General features: G+C 46.6%; 1 long non-coding RNA gene across 9 annotated transcripts; it reads right to left on the reverse strand.

The window, feature by feature from the left end:
- Positions 1-1,860: 1,860 nt before the first annotated feature.
- Positions 1,861-22,693, reverse strand: LOC131279976 (uncharacterized). 9 transcript variants are annotated; one of them, XR_011649871.1, is made up of 4 exons: positions 8,617-22,636; positions 7,790-7,862; positions 7,526-7,624; positions 1,861-4,237 (listed from the first exon to the last, which is right to left on the reverse strand). It is a non-coding gene; the product is annotated as an uncharacterized lncRNA (long non-coding RNA). The 9 variants fall into 9 exon arrangements; XR_011649870.1 differs by having other exon boundaries at positions 7,790-7,912; XR_011649867.1 differs by having other exon boundaries at positions 7,526-7,862.
- Positions 22,694-23,303: the final 610 nt, after the last annotated feature.

The following is a 23,303-nucleotide window of genomic DNA, read 5'->3' on the forward strand; positions in this document are numbered from 1 at the left end:
ATCAAAGGAAATTTCAGTTTTACAATCTACATGCCTAAAAGCGGGCACTATTGTTTATTTTATTGATTTGTTATTCTGTTTGCTGTACAATGCCATATTGGTATCTGAAGTAACATGAATCAGTTTTGCTTGATATATTTATACTATAAAGAAATTATTGTTTCATGTACTCCGAAATGGCTGTTAAAATTCTCCCAGTTGGTTTGAGCTTTGCAGATATCCTACGTTTGAGCCTTGCTAAATTTGTTTTTATTATTTTTTTATGTTTTAGAAGGCACCAGGGATTGAAGCCAGGATCTCGTCCATGTGAAGCAGGCACTCAACTACCAAGTTATACCTGCTTCCCACAGAATATTTTTTTAATGTGGATATCTAATTCTAAATTCTGTTCCATTGGGAGCAACTGGCAAATCCTTACAATAATGATTTTCTCTAGTAACACATTTACTCTTAAATTTTATTGCTGTAGTAAAGAAAAACCTAACCATAGACTATGAAAATAATGTATTCATTTTCCATTGGTTATGATGGTATTGAGTTTTTAAAATGTGCATTTATCACAGTTTTAAAACAGATTTTTAAATATTCCAGCAATTTGCTGGAAGAAGGAATTTTACCTAAAATTATTTTAATACATGGTGTAGCAGTAATGTCAAATTTAAGCTTTATTTTTAACAGTTATAAACAATGGTCATATGCCTTCTCCATAATGACTGGAAATAGAAGAAATTTATTATGAGCTTCTACAGGTATTAATTTTTTAAATAGAGTGAGCATGTTGAATTTATACAGCAAGTTTCACTTTGTGTTTTGCTTTGGTTGGACTTTGGTGTGTGTTCATCATCCATCAGTTATTTACAAGGATATTTCTTCTGTACCATGGTTCTGAGCCATTTTTGTTCCACCCACCTCTTTGCCACTAAGTCCACAATATGCTGTGCATTATTTAATAAATATATCATGCCCACACCAACATGTCCCCATACGAATAATGTGTTTTTTTGAATTTCAGTTCAAACTCACAGACCCCTTGTTCAGAGACCCCTGTTCTAGAATATTGTTTCATGTTTGAATGGGAAAAATTGTAAACATTTTATTTCATTCAAAAGAAGCACAATTCCATTGCTTTGTCTTGCTTCTAGTCATTAAATCATTATTTTTGTATTTTAAAAAAAAGAATCACAGGATGCTCCCCTGCTGGGTTCCAAGTTGGGGTCCTGGGTCCTGGGAGATCGCAGGCAAAGACCCCTCAGTGCCCGCCCCAGGTCCCCTGCCCCTGTGTTTGGCCTCCTGGTTGGTCCTTCTCTCCTGCTCCTCCAGGCCACTCCAGGCCCTGCCCTGCTTGGCGAGGCCCCCTCCCCTTTGACGGTGCCCACCTAGCCCTCCCTGGAGGGCCATCCTGGCCCTAGAAGTGGAGGTGACGGTGGCAAGGTGTTGATCCCTGGAGACCACATGGAAGAGGCCATGTGGGGAGCACAGCCGAGGAAGGGTGGCCGCCCCAGGTGCTGTCCACCCCTCCCCGCAGGCTGGGGCCACCTGCTAGTCATCAGCTGCACGTGGTGGGCGAGGGGAAGGGGGGAGCCACAGCTTCGAGACCCTTGAGACCCACCTGTGTTCCCAGTTCACTCTCACCTCATCAGCGCCCTGAAGAGAATGAGGGAGGAGAGAGGAGCGGGGAGTCTCCTGACTGGGACCTGGGTGCCCTGGCTGGATGCCCCCCTCTCGGGGAGTGGGCACGTGATGGCCCTGATGGGGATGGGGTGGGGAGGAGGAGCCCGGAGCAGGAGCTGGAAGGAAGCAGGGACGCCGCGGGGACTCGAACCCCGGCCCAGCTCCGCTGGACGTGCCACCACCAGCGCCTTTTGCTTTTTCCTGCTCATCTTCTCACAGACTCAAAGGTGAAAAGCAAAACCTGAACGCGGCCATGAGCCGCGCTCAGTAAAAGAAACACCTGCGGCGGCTCCGCGCCTCCCCCCAGGCTCAGTCCTCCCTACACTGGCACCCCTCCAAAGGCACAGTCAGGGGGACCCAGGTCCCCCCAACTTCGTGGCCACCTTTCCCCTTGTGCCGGGTACGGATCCCAACTGCAGGAGTGCAGGCAGTCAGACGGGCAAACGGAACCACCAGGGATGGACCTGCTTCTTCCAGGACAGTGTCCAGGTGACAAGTTTTTGTCTGTGTATAGAAATTTCCAGAAAGATTCTGAGAAACTCCAGAGGCCACTTCTGGGTACTGAGGCTGGGGTGGGTGAGGGGACAGGGACTGTACTTTCATTTTATACCTCCTCCATAACAAGAATTTTTAATTCTACGCAGATTATCCTGTTTTTTCATCAGAACAGGAAATCGGAGGAATAGGGAAACTTTGAGCGCTCTGGCCTAGCTCAGTGCCCAGGTCCTCTGGGTCTGCGGTGCCCCGGCCACGTGGGGCCACGTTCAGGCGCGCCTGCCTGCCTCGCCTTCCATCCTCTGACCTCCTGGCCCGCCGGCTGCGAAGTCCTTTCTGGGAATGGCCATGGCTTGAAAACGGAGTTGGAGGCACCATGGCCCCCACCGGCCCCTCTCCTCTCCTGAGTCCGAGTGCTGGGTAGGATGGGTCCAAGTCACCAGGACGCGGGGCAGGATGTGCAGGCAGCCTACCCCAGACCCCTGGCCGGCACCTGGCCCACCACCCACAGCCCCCACGGCTCCCAGTGCAGCGCGGCTTCCCCGGGTCCACGGCGGGTCAGTGGGAGCACCTGTGTGCTCTGCAGCCCGGGGCCGGCAGTCCGTCCAGTCCTGGCTTGTCACGGAAGGGCGGTGGGGGCTGGGCCAGTCCAAGTCTCAGGTGTCCAGAGCCCTCCCTGTCACCCTGAGGCAGGCAGGAGCCTCTCCCAGCTCTGTGCCCGCGAGAAGTGGCTCGCTGAGGGCTGAAACCTTAGAGTCACGCACGGCATTGGGCTCAGCTGAGAACTGGGTCCTCTCTACGCACCCCAAATCGGAGCAGAGCCAGTCCCGCTTCTCTCTCTCACACACGCACACACCCCGCCAGCCTCCTCAAGGAGAGTTACGTAACTTGGGATGCACTGCCCTTGCCTCCACCCCTCACCCTGCCTCTGTCCCACCCATCCCTTCTCCACACTTGCCAGTCTCCCCCCACAGCAACCTCCCTTCAGCTCCAGGCCCCGAGAGACACTGCGAGGTACAGCACTTACTCATCGCAGCAGCAGAGGGGAATGTGTGTGGCCATTTAAGTCCCAACCTGACGATGATGCAACAAAGTTCTGGCCTTAAGAGACCTGGGGAATGGGGTAGGCAAAGCTTACTCTGTAAGACGAGCAAAGAATTAATTCAACACGTAGGCCACAAGGCCCTCAAGGTCTGTGGGCAATGCACAACGGCAGAGGATGGTCCCACAGAAAAACATGCTAGAAACATGCCACTGGCAATAAAGGGGAAAAATAAAACGGCTTCGAGAAACCATTACACACTCACAGCCACTGAGCAAAAATAAGAAAAAAGGATCGGCAGGGCTGGCAGGGCTGTGGGAACCCTGTGGTGTGTGTGGCTGGCTCCAGGGCCACCCCTGTCTAGAGGGCACAGGGAACCCACAAGCAGAACCAAGCAACTGCTCTACTCTTGGGCCAGCGGGGAGTCAAAAACAGAAGCAGTCTTGATGTCCTTGACAACAGGGTTTATGATCACAAATGTTGGAAGGGGCCACGTGGCCCAGTGGTGACCGGCTCACACCCTGCACTGCCCCGCAGGGCCTCGCCCAGAACAGGTGGGTTATTTCAGCGTCGGTGACTGTCCACAACATAACCTGAAGGGGGAGAAAGCAAAATAGCTACCAATTACAACTGTAAAATAAACACATGTGGGCAGAGAAGAGGTGTACACAGAGTTTAAATTCAACAGGTAAAATCACCCTGATAATTTAAATGCAAACAGGTGGCGGACTGTGGGGTGCAGGTGTGGGTTGCCCTGGCAACGTCAAAGTGAATCTGAAGTGGAGAGTGATCCACAGAGGGGGCTCCAATGACACTGTGTTAAAACACAGGACGCAAAATCACGTAGCTGACTCGGGGGAGGTAGAAGGAACCAGAAGTCGTGGGGAGAATGAACTCATACTTCTCATTGCACGAGGAGACAGCAGATTTGGATTTGACCAAAAACCATCAGGAGGGACCGATCAGATCATGGAAGGTGTGAAGACTGCCTCCGCCACTCCCGTGGCACGTTTATAAAAGGGAAGGTACCTTAAGCAATGAAGAAAGCAGAAATTAACAAAAAAATAAACTCAGAAAGCAGAAATTATACAGGCTACCTCTTTGGTAGCCATTCATTAAAGCCAAAGTTGATTACAATAGTTAAATAAAAATTTTCAAAAGCTTGGCTATTTTACAGTATCCTTTTAAAGAATAGGTCAAATTATATGTCCAAACCCAAACCACAGAGCAGAGAAAATCAAGACAACCAACGCTTTGTATAAGCACCGATGAGACCCCCTTCAGCGGCCTAGAGGCCACGTCCTGAAGCCCCGGGGGTCTGGCCCTGCCCCTCAGCCTCACCTTCCACTTCTCCTGGCTCCAGCCAGTTCCCCGTCACAGCTCAGAGGCTTTGCTCGTGCTCTTCCCTCGCCCGAGTGCTCTTCCTTGCAGCTCCTCTGCCCCGCAGGTGGAGCTCAGAGGCCCTCCCCAGGGTCAGGGCTGCAGTATACACCTTTGCAGCTGCTCCGCAACCATCAACTATGAAGGCAGGGCCAGTCACCCCAGGTCCACGGGACCAGCTCAGCGCCTGGCTGCGGAGGGTGGTGACCAGAAGCTCAGTGGGAGGAGGTGACAGCAGAACACGGAGTTTCCCGGTGTCGAAAGCCCCGCTGTGGTGGCTGGGCCCTGCCTAACCAGAGGAACCCTCAAGCCCTTGTGTCCTCCTGAGGGGGGACCCATCAGCTGCGGTCACAGGGCGGCCGAGGGCAGGTGCCTCGCGCCTCAGCCTCCTCTGCAGCGCTTCACCCTGCCCTCCCTTCCCACTGTGAAAAGTATGTGAGTCTAACATAGAAGAATCAAGCATGCAGTGCAAGACACCAGAAAAAGAGTAACAAAACCCATAGAAAGAGGAAAGAATGAATCAAATAAAAGTAGAAATTAATAAATTATAGAACAAAAGCAGACCTGCTTACTTTACCTAATAAAGCTACCTCTTTGAAAAGGCCAACAAGGGAGATTTCTTGAAAGTCTAATCAAGACAGAAATCTTATGAATAAAAAGAGCAAAAAAAAAACCTACATATAAATGAAAAGGCAAATTTTCTTGGAAAATATAACTGAAAATGTGACGTAGGATGAAAAAAAGGTAGTGAGTAAAACAGTAACCATGGAAGCAGTTGAGAAAGTTTTCAAGGAACCAGTGGACTTCTGGAAAGCAGTGCAGCCTGGCGGGTGCTAGGGAACATTCCCCCCACCGCCAGCAGTCAGACACAGCACCGGCCGAGGGACTGCCCATTGGGCGGTCACACTCGCTCCCTCTCCTGCGCCCCCTCATCTGTTCCACACCAACCTGAGTGAGCACTACCTGCTAACACCCTTTTTGTCCCTGTTTTATCTCTGAGGAATTCTCTGCAGGAATTTGAGAGATTTGGCTGAAGGCCCATGCTAGCAAGGGGCCGAGCAGGGCACTGAAACAAGCTGTCCAGCTCAAAGCCGTGCTCACCCACTGCTCCACCTCTCTCTGCCTCTCCTGATGCCCTGATGCCAAACCCTGCCTGGCAACACCCTGAAGCCAAAGTGGAGTTTTGAGTTTATCTCTATGCTGACAAAATAAAGCTCCAGGCCCCAGTGTGTGGTGTGTTTCAGAAGTCAAAGAAAGGTTTAACATTCAGAACTCCACTAATATAACTTATCTTCAGAAGATAAAAGAGCAAAACCTGATGTACATCTCAAAAAAAATGCGGAAAGACATTTGAATAAATCCAGTATCTGTTACTAATTTTAAAACCAAACATTCTCAGACACCCAGTAAAAGGCAGACGCCCCAGCCCATGGTACAGCCCTTCTGGAGGGCACTGTCAGGTGACACCACCCAAGACGGGACAAGAGACACACCACAGTAGCACTTTGCTTCCACTTCCTGTTTAAGCATCGTACCCTTTTCTCTGCCTCGAAACATTTCTTGTCTCAATAGGGATATACCCCCAAACCTTAGCCATTCACACAATGACTTGAGATGTTTGCCCTATTTATGTACAGACAGACCTGTTATTTATCTTTTACCTTAAATCAATACACTTTTAAAAAAAAAGTACGTCGAAGCACACTGTCAAAGAGAGCTAAAAGACAACCCACAGAATGGGAGAAGATATCTGCTAACCATGTACCTAACAGGATCTAGAACATATTAAGAACTCTTACAACTTAACAATAAAAAGATAAATAACTCAATTTTAAAGTGGATAAAGGATATGATAGACACTTTCCCAACACATACAAATTGCCAATTAGCACATGGGCAGATGCTCAACATCGTTAGTCATCAGGGAAATGCAAATCAAAACCACAACGATATACCGTGTCACACCCATGAGGGTGGCTTAATGAAAGCCAGATAATAAGCGTTGGCAAGAATGTAAAGAAATCAGAACCCTTAAACACTACTGGAAGCAATGTAAAATGGTATAGCTGCTTTGGAAAAATAGTTTGCAATTCCTCAAAAAATTAAACATTGAATTACCTTATCACCCAGCAATTCCACTCCTAGGTAAACACCAAAGAAAACGAAAATATTTGTTCACATTTCTTCATGCAAAAACTTGTACACAAATGTTCATGGCAGCATTATACATTTTTTAAGCATTAGTCATAATAGACCAAAAGTGGAAACAACTCAAATGTCCGTCATCTGATGAATGGATAAACAAAATGTGGTATATCCATGCAATGGAATAGTCAGTCATAAAAAGGGATGTCACATTCTGCAATACAGACAAACTTTGAAGATATTTCTCTATATGAAAGACGCAGAAGAGGCTAATCCACAGTGACAGAACAGTTAAATTATTGCCAGGGTATGGGAGGGGTAATTGGGACTGGCTCTTAATGGGTATGGGGCTTCTTTTTAGGGGGATAGAGATGGCCTGGAATTCAATAGTGGTGACAGTTGCAAAACATAGTGAATATACTCAAAACCACTAAACTGTATACTTTAAAAGCATGCATTTTATGACATGTGAATGATATCTCAAGTTTTTAAAAAAAGGAAAAAAGCAAATACTTGAAAAGGACACTTTACATTATTACCATGACTAGAAAACTGGAATTTTTCAAATGCACACAGAGATAAAACACGTAAGTATTAAAACCTTAGACAGATCTGGTGGAAAAAGATCATAACGCTCACTGTTCTTTGCCAATGTTCTGGTAATTACAACCAGTGCAATAAGACAGGAAGAGACGATTAAGACACATAAAAAATGGAATGTCACACATGGATAATATAATCTATAAAGATATAATTGTTCTTTACTTGGAAAACCCAAGAACATGCACTCACTCTGTCAGGAAAGAGCCAAGGGTGTTGCTTGCATTATTACATTAATCCTCATCCCTCTTCTGAGCGGAAAATATTAACTCCTTCTTCCAGACAAGGAAACTAAGGCAGAGAGACGGGTCGCACAGTAAATAAGAGGCGGGTCCAGGAGGACAGCGAGGACGTCTGACTTAGGAGCCTACGCTTTTCAGCCATGATGCAGTTCTGCCTCCCCAACTGAAGTTGAGTACGTTATTTACAAAACAAGGTATATAAAACAACACTTACCATACAAGACCATAATCAGAAATCTTGACAGATGATAAAATTCCTAGGAACAAATTTCAGACGTGTGCATAATCTGTAGAAAGACTTCATATATTAAGGAATATGAACATCATCCTACCCTGGCTGCACAGAGAATAAATAGGAAGTCTCAATATTGTGATATAACATATAATTTATAAATGTAACACAATTCCCAAAAAAAATGCAAAGATTTTCAAAAAGAACAGAGGACTTATATTACCATATACTAACGCCTCATATTATAAAGCTAAAATAGTGGTTTGACACTAGGAAAGACAGATAAATTGAACAGACTAGAAAGCCCCAAACAGACTCAATTATATTATAATTATTTAGCCCATAATTAGTAAGTGGCATTTCAAATTAGTAAAGAAAGTAGTAATTATTCAGCTGGAAAAATTGGAATGGTGTTGGAAAAACTGGTAGTCATTTGGAAAATAAATTCTTACTTCATACTATACACCAAAATAACCTCTGGATGGATTAAATGCCAAAACTGAAACCATAAAGGAACCAGAATAAAGCATTACACTGAAGTATGAAACCAGAAAAATAGAAATTGATTGGATTGATTACAAAATTAAAACCTTAAGCAAGATCCAGCACATAAAATTAAAAGGAAAACTACAAACTTTAAAAACTTTCTGTAATAAAGGGAAAAGGTCTTCAACATTAAGTGTTCTTCTGAAGCAATGAAATTATAAGTGAAGCATAAAACATGCCTGGAGCAGGTAACATTCGCTAATTCACTAAAAGTGTTCAGTCAGCATCACAAAATGAAAAAGCAAATTAAAACACTGAAATACCATGTTTTGCCTTCAGATCCGCACAGAGAAAAACAAAGATGGCGCCGGGTCAGGCCAAGGGGCCCGCTGCTGTTCACCTGCTGGGGAGAGCGGAGGTGAGCCCCATCGTTAAGGCGGGCACTTGGCCATGTGTAGAAAAGCCTTCTAACTGTTCACACGCTCTGAGCCAGGAATCACTGCTAAGGAAATCTTGACTTGTACTCAACAGTATCTAAGGAACAGAAAAAAGCACCTGTTTGGATTGTGTCCCCACGAAGATAGTCCAAGCCCTAACCCTGGGCCCCCAGGAATGAACGAGAGCTGATTGGGGAAGCGGCCTTGAAGCTGTGACTGGTTAAAATGAGGTTTTGCAGGCTCTGGCCACTGCGATCCGGGTCCTTCTACAGGGGAGGAGAGGAGACAGAGACACCGGGGAGGCGGCAGATGTCTCTGCTAGAAAAGGGACACCAAGCACTGCTGGTAAACACCAGAAGGTGGAAGAGGTGAGAGGATTTTCTTCTGCTGGGTTCAGAGGGAGCGTGGCCCTGCTGACACCTTGATTTCAGAGGTCTGGCCTCCAGCACAGTGAAATGACACATTTCCGTTCTTCTAAGCCACCTAGCCTATGGCAGCAGTCCCAGGACATTAATAGTTGCACCAAATTTCTACAGTAAGTAAAGAAATATATAGTCAGAAAAGACAACAGTATTTGATTTAAAAAAATTAAAAAGTCCAGACATCCATTTCTGAAGAAGAGGCAGGTCACCTCCGACTTGTACGTGGAGTATTAGAATAATTGAAACAAAAGGCATGACGATCTTACTTCCAGGTACCTTTCAATCTGCTTCAGTTTCACCCCACAATGAACACAGTAAAGGAGAAGTGACTGACACTGGGCAAGGGATAGCGGAACCCCAATCCTAACGGCTGGGCTGTCATGGGCCGTCAGCAAGGGGACAGGCGGGTCCCACCTCAGTAGCCCGGGAAGGTACCCAAGGGATGTGTCCACGATGGTGCACCTGAGACACTGAAGGAATGGCAAAGTCCGGCCTGCACAATCGCCTTCATAAGGCAGGAAAACATACAATACACTTGGGAGAAAATTCCAGCAGGCTACACACAGAAAAGGCGGTTTGGGGGTTGAGCACTGTGGTCAGGTGCCAGTCACCAGAATGGAATCCTGTTTACAGAACATTTGGGGACACAGAACTTCCCGGCAAGAGGAGCCAGTGACACAGGGGCAGAGATTCAGAAAGCACACTCTCCTCCTTGACTGTGACCCTGGGCCAAACTCCTCCAAGCTGGGTATTCCTAAACGTATAGGCTCTTTCAGCAAGACGGTACATTTAGGGGTATGGCATCTGCAGAGTCCACTGAACTGGACATTGTCAGTGCAACAGCAACAGGCAGCCCTGAGACAAAGCAAAATCCCTCCCAGCACTCTGTGACTTGGACGGCAGTGGCGGGTTAGGACACCCAGGCACCGGACAGACGGACCAAGACCAGCATTGCTGAGCACAGCCTTCCACCTGACCGGAAACCCAATTAGAGAGATGAGCAGATGGAAAGATGCCCCTTACTCTTGCACAGAAAGACAACAACATGAAGCTATCATAGGGAAAATAAACATGCAAGAATTGCCGAGAAGATTCTGGAAAAGCAGTATAATGAGATGGGGCTATCTTTACCATGTATTAAAAGAGCTTCAATACCCCAAGCCATTTGAAACTGGCACATGACCAGCAGTTCAGTGCTGGACGACATATTGCTCACCATATGGCAGAGAAACACTAGGCCACCCATCCCAACACCACTCACTACACCAAAACAACGTCGAGGTGGATCCAAGAGTCAAATAAAGTAAAACCTTAAAAAAAAACTGGAACAAAATAAAAGGTTTAACAAAAAAATCACCTTGAAGTGGATTAGCTATTTGGAACTAACCAGAAAATCTATCAGCCATAAAAGAAAATACTGGTGAATACTGCATATATTTAAAATTCTAAACAGCAAAATTTTACCATAAAATTTAAAGGTCAATGACAAAGTGGGGAAATATTTGCAGCAAATGTCAAAAGGTTCTTAATATGAGAGCCCTTAAAAAATCAGTAAGTAAAAAACTAAACATAGAACTATCATACGACCCAGCAATTTCCACTCCTAGGAATACATCCCAAAAAACTGAAATAGGAACTAACATAGATACTTGTACACCAAAACTCAGAGTAATATTCCAATAGCCAAAAGGTGGAAACAACCCAAATGTCCACCAGATGAATGGATAAACAGAATGTGGTACATACATACATGGATTATTCAGTCATAAAAAATAAAGGAATGATGCGCTGATAACCTGCTACAACAGGGATGAACCTTGAAGACCTTATGCTAAATGAATGGAGCCAGACACAAAATGACAAATATTATATGAGTCCACGTACATGAAACAGTATCTAGAATAGGGTAAATTCATTAAAACAGAGAGATTAGATGCTACCAGGGGCCAGGGGAAGAGGGAATGGGGGTTATGGCTTAATAGTTACAGGGTTCCTGCTTGGGTCAGGATCCTAAAGGATTTTTCCCCACAGGTATACTTACATAAAAATATCAATACAATATTAATACATATTAATACAGGTAGACTGACATTTAGCCATGTATTCAGCAAAAACATCTGCAGACAACCCAATTGTTCCCCAAAGAATGGGTAATTCCATCACAGCACATTCAAACCTGGCCTACGGCGCAGAGGTTGAAAAATTGGAGGCAGAGTCACATGTGCAGAGCCATGGATGTCCCTTTAATAGAAAAGCCCAACGTGAAGAGCTGGGTATGCAGTGTATCTGTACCTCTATAGCTTTTGCTTATACAGAATTCTCCAGAAGGAAATGCTAGCAACTGGCCACCCAGTTGCCTCTGTGCAAAGTCAGGGGTAGGGTGGGAGAGTGCACGGGTAAGAGGAAAACTTCATTCATCATCTATGGCTCTGACCCTGTGACCAGGGCAGGTGGTATTTTAAACATAAATACCCAAACTGGAAGAAAGCAAGGAGAGCATTTACCTCTGAGGCCAGGGCAACGGGAGGGCCTTACTCTGGCACACAGAGAGGGTGTCTTGTGCTGGGCCCATCACCAGGAGGGTAAGTGACACCAGTCACCCTGAAAGTTGGAAGGCCTGAGGAACCGAAGCATTCACTCCTGGAGACTGTAAGCTGCCAGACAGACACTGGGCAAAGAACAAAGGGCCACACAGTGCACTTTTGCTCATCTCCCCATTCTCATGAGGCGAGTAAGAGACCTAGCGGGCCTCACACGGGTGCACCTGGCATTTGGTGCCCTCGTAAAGGAGACACAACGCATGTACTGAAAGCAGAGAGCAGCCAACGCTGTGCTGAGCGGAGGAGCAGGGGGAACAGACAGCTGTCTGGGGACAGCACCCCTGTTCCCCTCGGGACCAGAAAAGCCTGCAGATGCCAGGCGAGAAGACTCAGACACACAAAGAACTAAGACAGAATTAAATACCACTTTTTGCAAATGTAACCACATTCCTAGAATAGTCTTCTTGTGTTTCGCCTTGACCTGTTCAGGGGAAAGAACAGGACGTAGACTTCTCAGACCTGTTAGACTCATTGTTGTGGGCTAAATCAGACACCATCTTACACTAACCTCTGGCACAGAGAAGCAGTTTTAGCCACAATGAAGTTGTAACAAAGTCCCGCGGCACATTATAAGACCAGGATTATTCAACCTTGGCAGCAGAACCTCTTGGTCCGGCTCTCAGGACCGTGGTGTGCCCAGAGCCCCAGCCCCAGCCCCAGCCAGCACAGGGCATTGGAGCCCCGCGCAGGTGCCAGCGGTGGGAAGTCGGCCCCACCCCTCAAGACTCTCTTCCTCTGCCAGGCCTTTACTCCCGGGCAGTTGAGAGGAGCTCCCTGCAGCACTACTGGCTGGTCAGAAAACCCCAGAAATAACCTAAAATCCATCTGTGGAAAACAGATCAACAACAGCGTTACTCCACATGAGTCATGAAAATGAAAGCAAGACATACTGATTTACATTTCCACTTTAGAGCAGTGACAAAGAGGCCGTCAACAACAACAGAATATTAGTACTTTCTGGGAGGAAAACGTCTGAAGGAATGAGGAGCCAAGCTGTCATTACCAGTTATCTTGGAGGCAGGGAATTTTTACCTTCCACGTGTTTTTCTATATTGTTTGACTTTTAAAATACAGACTGGTCATTTATAAAGGAATCAAAATAAAATCTGTCGCAAACATACACTCTACAGTCTGATCCATTATGACAGTACTTGGGACATAAGAGCCATGAACTCACCCAAATCTGCAAAATTGTGGTCCCTTCAGGAGAACTGCTGCAAAGCAGGGGTAAGCAGAAAACAAAGCCACAGTGTGATGAGGGCACAGAGCTGCACGAGTGATTTAAAAAAGTATATACCTCACGACAATGATAAATGATGTGTCTTGGACCCTCAGGGCCCCTATAAGTGCCGAGTTCACAAATTTTAAACCCAGATGCCAAGACTCTATTGATGGTTTTCAGTTTATTCTTTTGATTTTCAATGTAATCTCATCACCCAGAGATAATGAGGCGCAGAGCTTTCCAGATTTATACCAAAATAGGATAAGAGTATCTGAAACCTTGTTGGTATTTTTTGGTAATAGCTTTATTAAGATAATTTACATATTCTATAATTCACCCATTAAAGTGTAGAATTCAATATAAAAAAAAAAGAATCTATTGAACTAGTAAGAGTCTCAGTGAGCCACAGTGAATACCGAACAGATCAAAAAGAAGGTAACTGGCAAAATTTTAAAGCGCGATAAAACAGAGGATTGAGGAGGAGATGGGTAAAAAGGTACTCTCATACTCAGGTACGTACACGTGTGTACCCACACTGGAGGCCACAGGGCAGAAGACAGTAAACTGTCTGATGCAAATGTCCTATAACCCAGCAATTCCACTTCCTGGCCACTACCTGGGAAACACTCAGATTTTACATGTGCACAAGGAGGTTTATAAGACGATGATCATACAGTATTCTTTGTAATAGAGAAAGACCGGAAATAGCAAAAATTTCCATCAACAGCAGATTGGTTAAATAATTCATGGAATTTCCATTGTAAGGAATACGTTGCAGGAATTAGAAAACAAGAGGACATATGTAACATTTTATATAATCTAAGTATCTCTTAAAAATAATATTTAAAAAAAAGAAAAGAAAAATGAGGGCAGTTCTAAACACACTCACATGATCTCCATATTGTTAAGTAAAAAAAAAGTCAATAATGATATATACAGTAGCATTTTACCACTTACACAGAAAAAAAAAGCAAGGCAATACATTTCTTTTACGTGGGGATATAAATGAATAGAGAAGTATGGCAGGAAACAGCAAACAGGTAACAGTGGTCACCTCTGGAGAGGGGAGGGGGATTAGTTGTGACAATCTTGTCCATCACGTTTTGATTTTGTATAAGGAGACGGTGCTCACCTATCATTTATATAATTAAACTGAACAACAATAAGAAAAACAACCAGTTGCTATCAAAGGGAGAAAGAGTGGATTAACTGTGTTACAGTCACACGATGGACCAGCAAGCAAGACAAATTAGCTACAGGTAATACACTGACTCTTATCATATTAAGTGAGAAAAGTTCCAGAAAATTACATATAACATGATACCTTTACTACAGAGTAACTCAGGGAACTAAAATAAAAATATATACTTTAAAAAACACAGATGAGTTTTTTTAAAAAAGCTTTATGAAGAAAAGCTAGTGAAAGACAGCCCCAGGATGCAGGGTGATGGTTCCCCTGGTGAGTAAAGGCAGAGTGGGGAGAGGACCACAGAGGTGGAAGGACGGTCCTGTCAAGGTCCCACTTTTTATACTGGGTGGGAGATTCAGAAATGCTTATCACCTTTTTTACCAACAAATAAAAGAGGAGCATGTTATATCATGAACCAGAGATTAAGATTAACCCAATTCTGTGTCCTCAAGACCCAGTAAGGAGAAAGGATGATATTCTTGCATAAGGAGTATTACAGGGAGCTCCCCCATTTACTGGATTTAAAAAATACTGAAGAGTGACAGTCATTATAACTCATTGTATTTGACTAGAAACGACATTGAAAATTAGAGGCTAAAAATTCCAGACATATAAGAAATTAATATTGACAGACTGGAGCAAAACAGCAAAGAAAATATTCTCTTAATAAAGATTTCTCATGCTAAGTTGTCTAAGAGGCAAAATACAGATGGTATATTAAATGGTATAATATTCGGACTTGCTTGTGATTTTAGAAATACAAATTAAGACAACTTTTAAAAATAGCAGTAAATAAGTAAAACTGCGAACACCTTGTGCTATTGAGTATGTGGGGAAATGGCTATACTCACACCGGAAGGGGAGAACATTTTCTGGCATCATTGGAGATTCTATGACAAGGGTTGTAAAACCATTCGCACTCAATGAACAGGCAGTGCCACATGTACACCAGTCACAGAGACATGCTCACAGCAGCAGCACATTTAAAATAGCCAAAATGTGAACAATGTAAATATGAGACTCACTAAATATTTTATGAAATAAATGCAATTGTGTTTATTCACAACCTTTTTTGGGGTCTTGGACCACTCTGACAAGCTGATGGAAGCTATGCCTTCTTCAGAAGAATGGACACACAATTTCTGAGCATTCACAGATCTCTGAAGGCCCTTCCCATGGAATTCTTTTGACAGCATTATTCTTAGAAAAAGCCATTTACATGGTATTTGTGGACTCTGCTGGTACATTAGAATGTTAATGGAAAGAAAATTAAATATGAAAACAGACCAGACTGGAGTATACTCACTGACTGCCAGTGCAAAACAAGCCCTGGTCAAGGTGGGCAGGTGGACCTGGAGGAAATGACTGGGCCTGATGTTGGGCAGTAGAGTAGGAGAGGAAGGAGGGCAGCAAGGGTGAAACAACTGTAAACACCTGACAAAGAGAAGCTATGTGCCAAGTATATATATCATTGCATTAAGCCTCAGTTTACAGATGAGGAAAACATGCTGGAGGAGGTTAAGGAACTTGCTTCAAGTCACAGAGCTGCCAAGTGCCCAAGCCAGGATCAGAACCCAGACCCATATGTCCCTGCTTCTAACCCACTGTGGGCTGGCATGGGTCCAAACAACTGCAATGAGGTCAGCTAAGATAGGGGTATGGGGAGTCAAGCGACAAATCAGGATGCCCTAAGGGACACTCCACCACCTGCCCCTGAACATCTCCAATGAACCGTCCATGGACAACAGCTCACCAGGATGACAAGGCACTGCTGCCTCCATCATCTTTCTGGCCACAGAGAAGTGTCACCAGGCCCCCTCCACATAGACACCAAAATAAATTCCTGTTGGGTTACGTGTTTAAATGTGATGATTGAAGCCATACAAGTGCCATAAAAATATATAGGCTAATGTTTATATATTATTATATAATAGAATAGAAAGATCTAAGCATAATACCAAGGGCAGAATCCATAAAGCACAAATTTACCTTGGTCAAGTTTTCCAACTTTTGTACACCCGAAACACAAGTAGACAAGACTAAAAGGAAACCAACGATATAATATTATAATACAATATAATAAATATATTAATATGTATATGTAAACAGCTCTTACAAAACAACCAATAGAAAAGAGAACAATTAAGAAGTGGAAGATCACAAAAAGAAAACAATGCAAATGGAGAGATGTTCAGTTCACCAGCGAAGTCATGCTCACACCCACAGTAAAGGAACCTGGATCCATCAGAGGACCAGAGGTTTTTAATATGGTAACGCCCATTCAGGGGATAAGGGGGAAAAAGCTGACGATTTAGTTACATGAATTTAATGTCTTAAGAAGTTTGACATAGATATTTCACTTCTAGAAATGTATTCATATATCCCCGCCAAAAAAATAATGCATGTGACAAAGTTGAACTATGAGGAAAGTCACCACATTATTTTTTAAGAGAAAAAACACAACACTGGTAAATAACCTACATGTCCATCTAAACGAGAACATTTAGATTGATAGTCATACAGTAAAACATTAGATCACCACTAAAAATGGCAGATTACCGGCAAAGACATTTAATATGTATCAAGGGAAAAGCATTGCAAAACAATTTCTGTACAACCCCATTTTGTATAAAGCTTTATATATTTCAAGCATAGGAGAAAAAACTCCAGAAGCAAATATGCTAAAAATAATCAGTTAAATAACTGAGGATTTTTTCACCTTATTTATAAGTTTTACAATGAACCCTTTTTACACACGAGGACTCAACTGTTGCTTAAAAGCAAAGAAAGAAGTGTAAGAGGCGCGGCCCAGGGCTGAAGGGGCTGGGGGCCCAGGGGGCAGGCGCCCGGGGTGGTGTGGCTCCTCCCAGCCTGCAGGCCCTACCTTGGTGGAGAGAAAGGGCACAGGCCCGTGCCTCACAGCCTTGGACATTTTTGCTTATTTTGCTATTTTCCCCTTGCCATTGCCAGACTACAGCATATTTGTTGTGCTAAACATTTCCATTTAAAACATACCAGGATGTTTTGGCATTTTTTCCCTTTTGTAATACACCAGAACAACTCCCTACCAGGGGTGTGCTGGGCAGCAGGGCCAGCGCTCCCTTCAGACCTAGGAGCACGTGGAGACTTTGGACCCAGTATAAAAGGTTTTTAGTGGCCAAGGTCAAGAAAGACCAAAGGCAGCCGATGGATGAAGGGAGTGACTTACTGCCCAATCCCCAGCATCCTTTTTGCAGCTGACTCTAACCTGGCCACATAGAGGCCTCAACCAGCACTTGCGCTCATGCTATTTCCTTTTAAAATGACCTGCCAAATTCAACTTTTGCTATGCAAATGCCTATTATTAAATTGTGAAAGAACACCATTTCTGACCTAATTGCCACCAGCGCCGAGTGCACTGTGATTTTCACCTTATCATCAACCCCTCTGGGCGTATCTCAGGGGAAAGGCTTTCAGATCTGTGTACAAGGATGAAAACTGATGGGCAACAATCCCCCAGAGTTGTCATCAACATCCGCAACTGTCCCACCAGACCCAGAGAGCCTTGGGTAAAGAGCAGTGAGGCAACAAACCGTGAGTCCCAGCCACCTTGCCACGCCCAAGGAGAGCAGCGAGCTCCACCTCAGGCTCTTGCCCAGAACCAGCCTGCCTGCTCACCTCTGCTCTGACAAGCCCCATTTCATAACCACTCCCAACGCCAAACCACTATTCCCAGGGAAGATTTTTCAGCGTCCCACAGCCTCTGGGTTGAGGGAATACAGGGCCCTTTACCCATATGCGCTTTTGGGGTTCTTCTCAAAGTTGGTAGAGGAGTTTGGTAATCATTCTGTAGAAAGCAAGGAGAGGCCATCTGAGTGCTGAAAGGAGGGCAAGGTAGGTGGAGGGGTACTGGGGACAAAGCAAAAAGAGCTTAGCGGGGAAAGCAGTGGCAAGCAGATTGCTGGACCCTGGGCATGCAGGAGCACCCAGCCTGGCCTTGCCTGGCAGCGCCACGCGCCTCATCAGAGGGCCTCCTCTGCTAGCCCCCTCGTCTCTAAGTAGCATGTGGTAACCGATGTGGGGCTTCACTAGCCAGAGGCCAGCCGACACTCAAAGCTCGGACACAGCCAGGGCCAAGGGTTGTTCTCTCCGGGGAAACTGCTTCCGCAAGCTCCCCACTGTGTTTTGGTGGGGCTTAGCAACCACCACAGGAAAGCACCCCTATGTAACACGAGCTTCTCCGCACCTTTTCCAGCACAGAAGCTGGTAGGGGTTTCTAGTCTGAGACCAAAGTTGGTCTCCTGTGAGAACAAACCTTAAGGTCCAAGAGAGTTAAGGCAGATCATCGGAATAAAGAACTAGCTCCCACGGTGAAAGCGCTCCTGCCACTTCCCCACCCAGGACGCAATTCACAGAGCCTGCACTCAGGTTCCCAGAGTTCAGACCTCTTGACCTGTTGACCGCTTGGCGTGGCCTTTCCTTATCCAGCACAAGCCTTAACAAAGCCCAACGCCTTTACTCACCAAAAGAAAGAAGCCAAAGCCAAACACTTTAATAGAATTATGTTTAGACCCAAATCCCAGATACATCCTCCCCTCTCAAAAGCTGCAAATATGGAAAAACATGACACATGTTCGCTCTGTTCTTATTTAGGCCATTTCCCCAAGGAAACAAATAGAAGTGAGTGCCCCTTTTAATACCATTTGGAAATCTTAACCAGGGAGAGCTTTACAATATTCAGGTCCAAGTAGTCCTCCACCGTGGCACTCCCCGGCAGCGTGTTTAAGCACACTTTGCACAACTGTTATCAACTCCCACCAGCTACCAGATGTCCCTCCCCACGCACAGGCCTGCAGGCGATCCACACCCATGTCCACGAACCAGTTCAGTTGTTGGACATTACCACATTACCACGCTTACTGGTTGGAATTACTTCTAGAGAAGTGAACCGAGGCCTAAATCTAAAATATGAAGACATATCCAGCTACTTCATTATGAAGGTAACTTCATTTACAGAAAATTACAAAGGTCAAGAAATGTAACATAGCAAAACAATTCTAATGAGTTCAGAAGTCAAAACCTTTATTTGTGCTGTGAAGGGTAAAAATGATTAGTACTTCATATACATGATGCAATAGTTCCAGTTCTTACGAAACAGAGCATATAAGAATTTTAACCACCTTTTACAGTTTCAATTTCACAACAGGCTTACCCACATATATCCACCCCGCCCTCCATCCATGACTAAGACCCTTTAAATGTCAATGATGGAAATTGCACCATACCAAGTCACCAGTTAAGAACTAACAACCTAACATATTTTTAGGCATTAAAATAAAAACCATGGAAACCCAGAAGACAGAAAAATCTCAAGGGCAAAAGTGCTGGGGATTTTAGACTTTTAAAGTAAAATTTAAGGGGGAGACATGACCAAAAGCCACTGGCATTACTCTATCAATGCAGCAGGGTCCAGCTCCAAGCCAAGCTTCATCCCAACAAAGGGCTCCCCCCACCCCACCAAGTCCTCTCAGCGACAGTTTCCCCTGTAGCTCTGGGCCATTTCAAAAGCACCAAAAGCATTCTTCCATCGAGAGAGATAATGGAGTATTCACTCTACCCTTGGAACGGGTACATGGATTCTGCTTGCTACCAATTACTACAGATAATTTCACAATTTCCTTGTTATAATAGCTATGGTTTTGAAAAGATAATAGTAAGCAGAACTTCTGCTGTTATTGATACTGATCCACGCAGGAAAGGCATTTATCACAAGGTGTAACATACATACAAAATTCCCCTTAGAAATCCTTGCATTTCACTTTCTTCAGAATTTTCAATCACAGAATATGAAGCAAAAATACAGTTTCAAACCCAGAAGACATTTTAGGTGCACACCAAAAACCTAAACTTAAATACTACAGCCCGCAACTTGGGCATTTTAAAGTCTTTTCTAAGACTTACTGCTCCTTAATTTCACAGCTTCAGATAAAGCGCTTCAGAAGCTTGTAAAGCAGTTATGAATAGTAATCTGATTTAGGTTTCTGTCGCCCATATCTTTCCAGTGACCCATATTCAATTTTCAATCAAAACTTTTCTGAGCCTTCCCCAGGTAGCAACAAAACCAAACAATTTTGCCTTTTTTTTTTTAACTGCCACTTATCAGTGAAGTTCTAAAGCACTTTAGGAACTAGTTTCCAAGCAAACTTTTGTTGCTTTCAAAGCAATAATCTAACTAGTATTAGCAATCTATAAGAATTAACTATTATTTTCAATGCCCATGAGCTTGTATTAAACTCCCCTAGAGCTCTGCCTCATTTTTTTCCTCCAGGGAATTCCCTTTCCCACCACCCCCAACCTCGGTGCTACAAACCTAACCAAACCTCTCCCCTTTCCCTCCCCCACCCTTCCCAGAAGCAGAGCCTTCCCCTTCCCTCAACCCCCACCTCAAGGTCCTCTCACAGGAATGCCCAAGAATTCTTTCAAATCCAACCGAGTGAAATTCAAGTTTAAAAAATGCAGAGCAAGATGAATCACAGATCACCATCTGCACACACCATTCCCTTCTGGAGATAATCTGGACTGCAGATCTGAATGTGCGAACTAGACCTGCCTTCTGGCACACACAAGCTGTACCCTCACACACTTCAGCACGATGATCGCTTAACGTACCAGTGTTTGATCTAAACACCCCCTTGGCTTAACCATTTAGAATTTGAACAGCTTTCCCCAACACACAGATTAAGTCATAATAACATTAAAAAAATTTCTTGGCCCAATGAACAGGCAGGCCGGTGGGCAGGCAGGAGACGAGAGGGTCACTGGGGCTCCATCTGCAAGCTCCATTTACAAGGCACTCTGCGATGCGGCATCAAAGTTAAAAGTCTACAGCTTACAATCTTCTCGAACCTTCGTAGCAAGGAACTATTAAGTCTATGAAGGGTGGCTCAAAGATGCAGCATCTGAGAACCTCCACCCACCCACCCCAAAAGGAGGGGTGCCTGGAGGCTGGTATGCCCGGATGAGACATTCAACTCAAATCAATACATCCGCTGAGGGTCAGGGACAGGATGCATCTGCTCTTGCTTTTTTTTTTTAAATTGTCCCCTCATGAGCTCATCTGAAAAGCTTAAAATGGCTGCCTCCTGAACACAGGGCTTCCTGAGCAAGGCCTGGAAACAATGACACTGGAGAGCTTCCTCCTCCTAAGCCTCTGGAAATTCAATCTGCAGGCATCAACTTAGGCGGGCTCTCTCCTTCAGGGTCTCCCCTGCTGCACTGCTACGACTCACACGGGACACTGGCCAGGGGGCTCCATGTCTCCTGGTGCCATCTGGTCGCCATGACGAAGGCTACACACAGCAACAAACCACCGTCCGTGAGGCGTTTGGATTATTTTCACAGCTTCCAGCGCCCACCACGGCGGCCGTCAGTCCCGACCCGCTCCGCAGACCAGCCACGTGGGCCTGGAGAGAGGCCTCGCCAACCCGCCCGCCGCCCTCCCGCGGGGCCTTTCCTGCATCGTTACCAGCAATACCGACTCCCCCAGGGGCTGCAGCTGCTCCCCCGGGCTTACCGGACGACCAGAAGCAAGTTTCTAAGTGAATGGATACCCTCGAGACAATTAGGGGGAGGAGGAGGAGGAGAAGGGGTAGGGTGAGCTCACAGAAGAGAACAGCTGCAGACCTAGAAGAAAAAGTCCCAAGGACAGCACTGCCACCTGGAAAATAAAGCTTTGGTCAATTTTGTCCGTGGACCCACACCCCCTGCCTCGGCGGGCCCCCGTCTGTCCCACGCGTTAGGCACACCGGTCACCGCCTAGGGCGGCCCCTCACCTGCTCGATCACTTTCCACCACCCCTCACCGCCGACCGGGGACCTCACCTCACTCAGACCTGGGTGCCACCAGGCCGGGCCTGCGCGAGGCCGAACCCAGTTACATACCACCCTATGCCCGAGCTGTCGCCCGCGAGGCTAAGTTCAGTTTCCTCAAGACCAGGCCTCAGCCCCAGGCGGGGCCACAACCCTCGGTCTGGAAAGAAAACGGGCCGCTGAGGTCGCCTACTTCCAGGTCTGCCCTCCCGGCCCCCTGCGGCCCTGCGCCCCGCGGCCTGCCTTCCTGCTCCCCACCGGGGCAACTGCCCCGTCCCTGTCCCCTTCCAAGCAGGAGGGGGACTCCTTGTCTCCGTCCCACTAGACCCGGGCACCCCGAAAGGTCAGGTGCGCCCTTGCCTCCATCCCACTAGACCCGGGCACCCCGAAAGGTCAGGTGCGCCCTCTCCAGCCGAGGCGGGCCCAGCCTGGCCGGGAGCCCCGCTGTCCCCCTTCAAGGCTACACTTATCCTCACTCCTCCCGGCACCCCCAACTGCCCCCAACCCTGCCCTCTCCCCTCCCATTTTTCAGTTCACACCCTAAACTGGCCACCTCCTCCCCCAAACTGCCCAGCGCGCAGCCCTCCCTGGCGCTAACTCCTGCCGGACGGGCCACAACTTTGGCTTTTATAGGCCAAGCCGCATCACTCGGGGCATCGCTCAACGGGACGATTCCTCCACTGCCACCGGAAAAAAAGTCCCTCCCCCACCCCACCCCCGCCCGGGGTGACGACCCGGGGCGCGCCAAGGTCTCCCACGTTTATCTCCGCTCCCCCATTGGTATTGCCTCTTGGGCCCGAGGACAAATCTCAAGGTCACAGTTGGGGGGCGCATTGCAGGTGGTGGCGGTGGAGGTGGGAAGGAGAACGCCGTTTCCTCAGAGAGGGGGCGGGCGGGGGCCGGCGGGCTGGGGGCCCCAGAGTCGGCGAAGGGAGCTGTCGGGGTCGCCTCAGGTCACCGCGCCCCGCGGGGACCCGAAAGAAGGGCCGGCGGAGCTGTGGAAAATTCCAGGCGGCGGCGGCGGAGGGATCTCTGCGGAGGGCGCGTCACTGGGAGGCAGCCGTGGGTGGGGGTGGGGCGGCGGGCGCGTGACTCCGGGGCGGTGGCCCGAACTCGTGAGCGGCGGGTGACGCCAGCGCCAGGGCGCGGGGTGGGGGCGGGGCGGCCCGGCGGCGCCTGGCGGGCGCGGGGAGGGCGGCGCGGGGCGCGACCCGGAGGGAAGCAGGGGGGGTCCCGCACCACGGCACCCGGGCAGCCTTTCTAGAGTGGGCGCCGCCCTGTGCTTTGCGTTTC

Source organism: Dasypus novemcinctus, chromosome 10 (genome assembly GCF_030445035.2).
Source record: "Dasypus novemcinctus isolate mDasNov1 chromosome 10, mDasNov1.1.hap2, whole genome shotgun sequence".
Classification (NCBI taxonomy): Eukaryota; Metazoa; Chordata; class Mammalia; order Cingulata; family Dasypodidae; genus Dasypus; species Dasypus novemcinctus.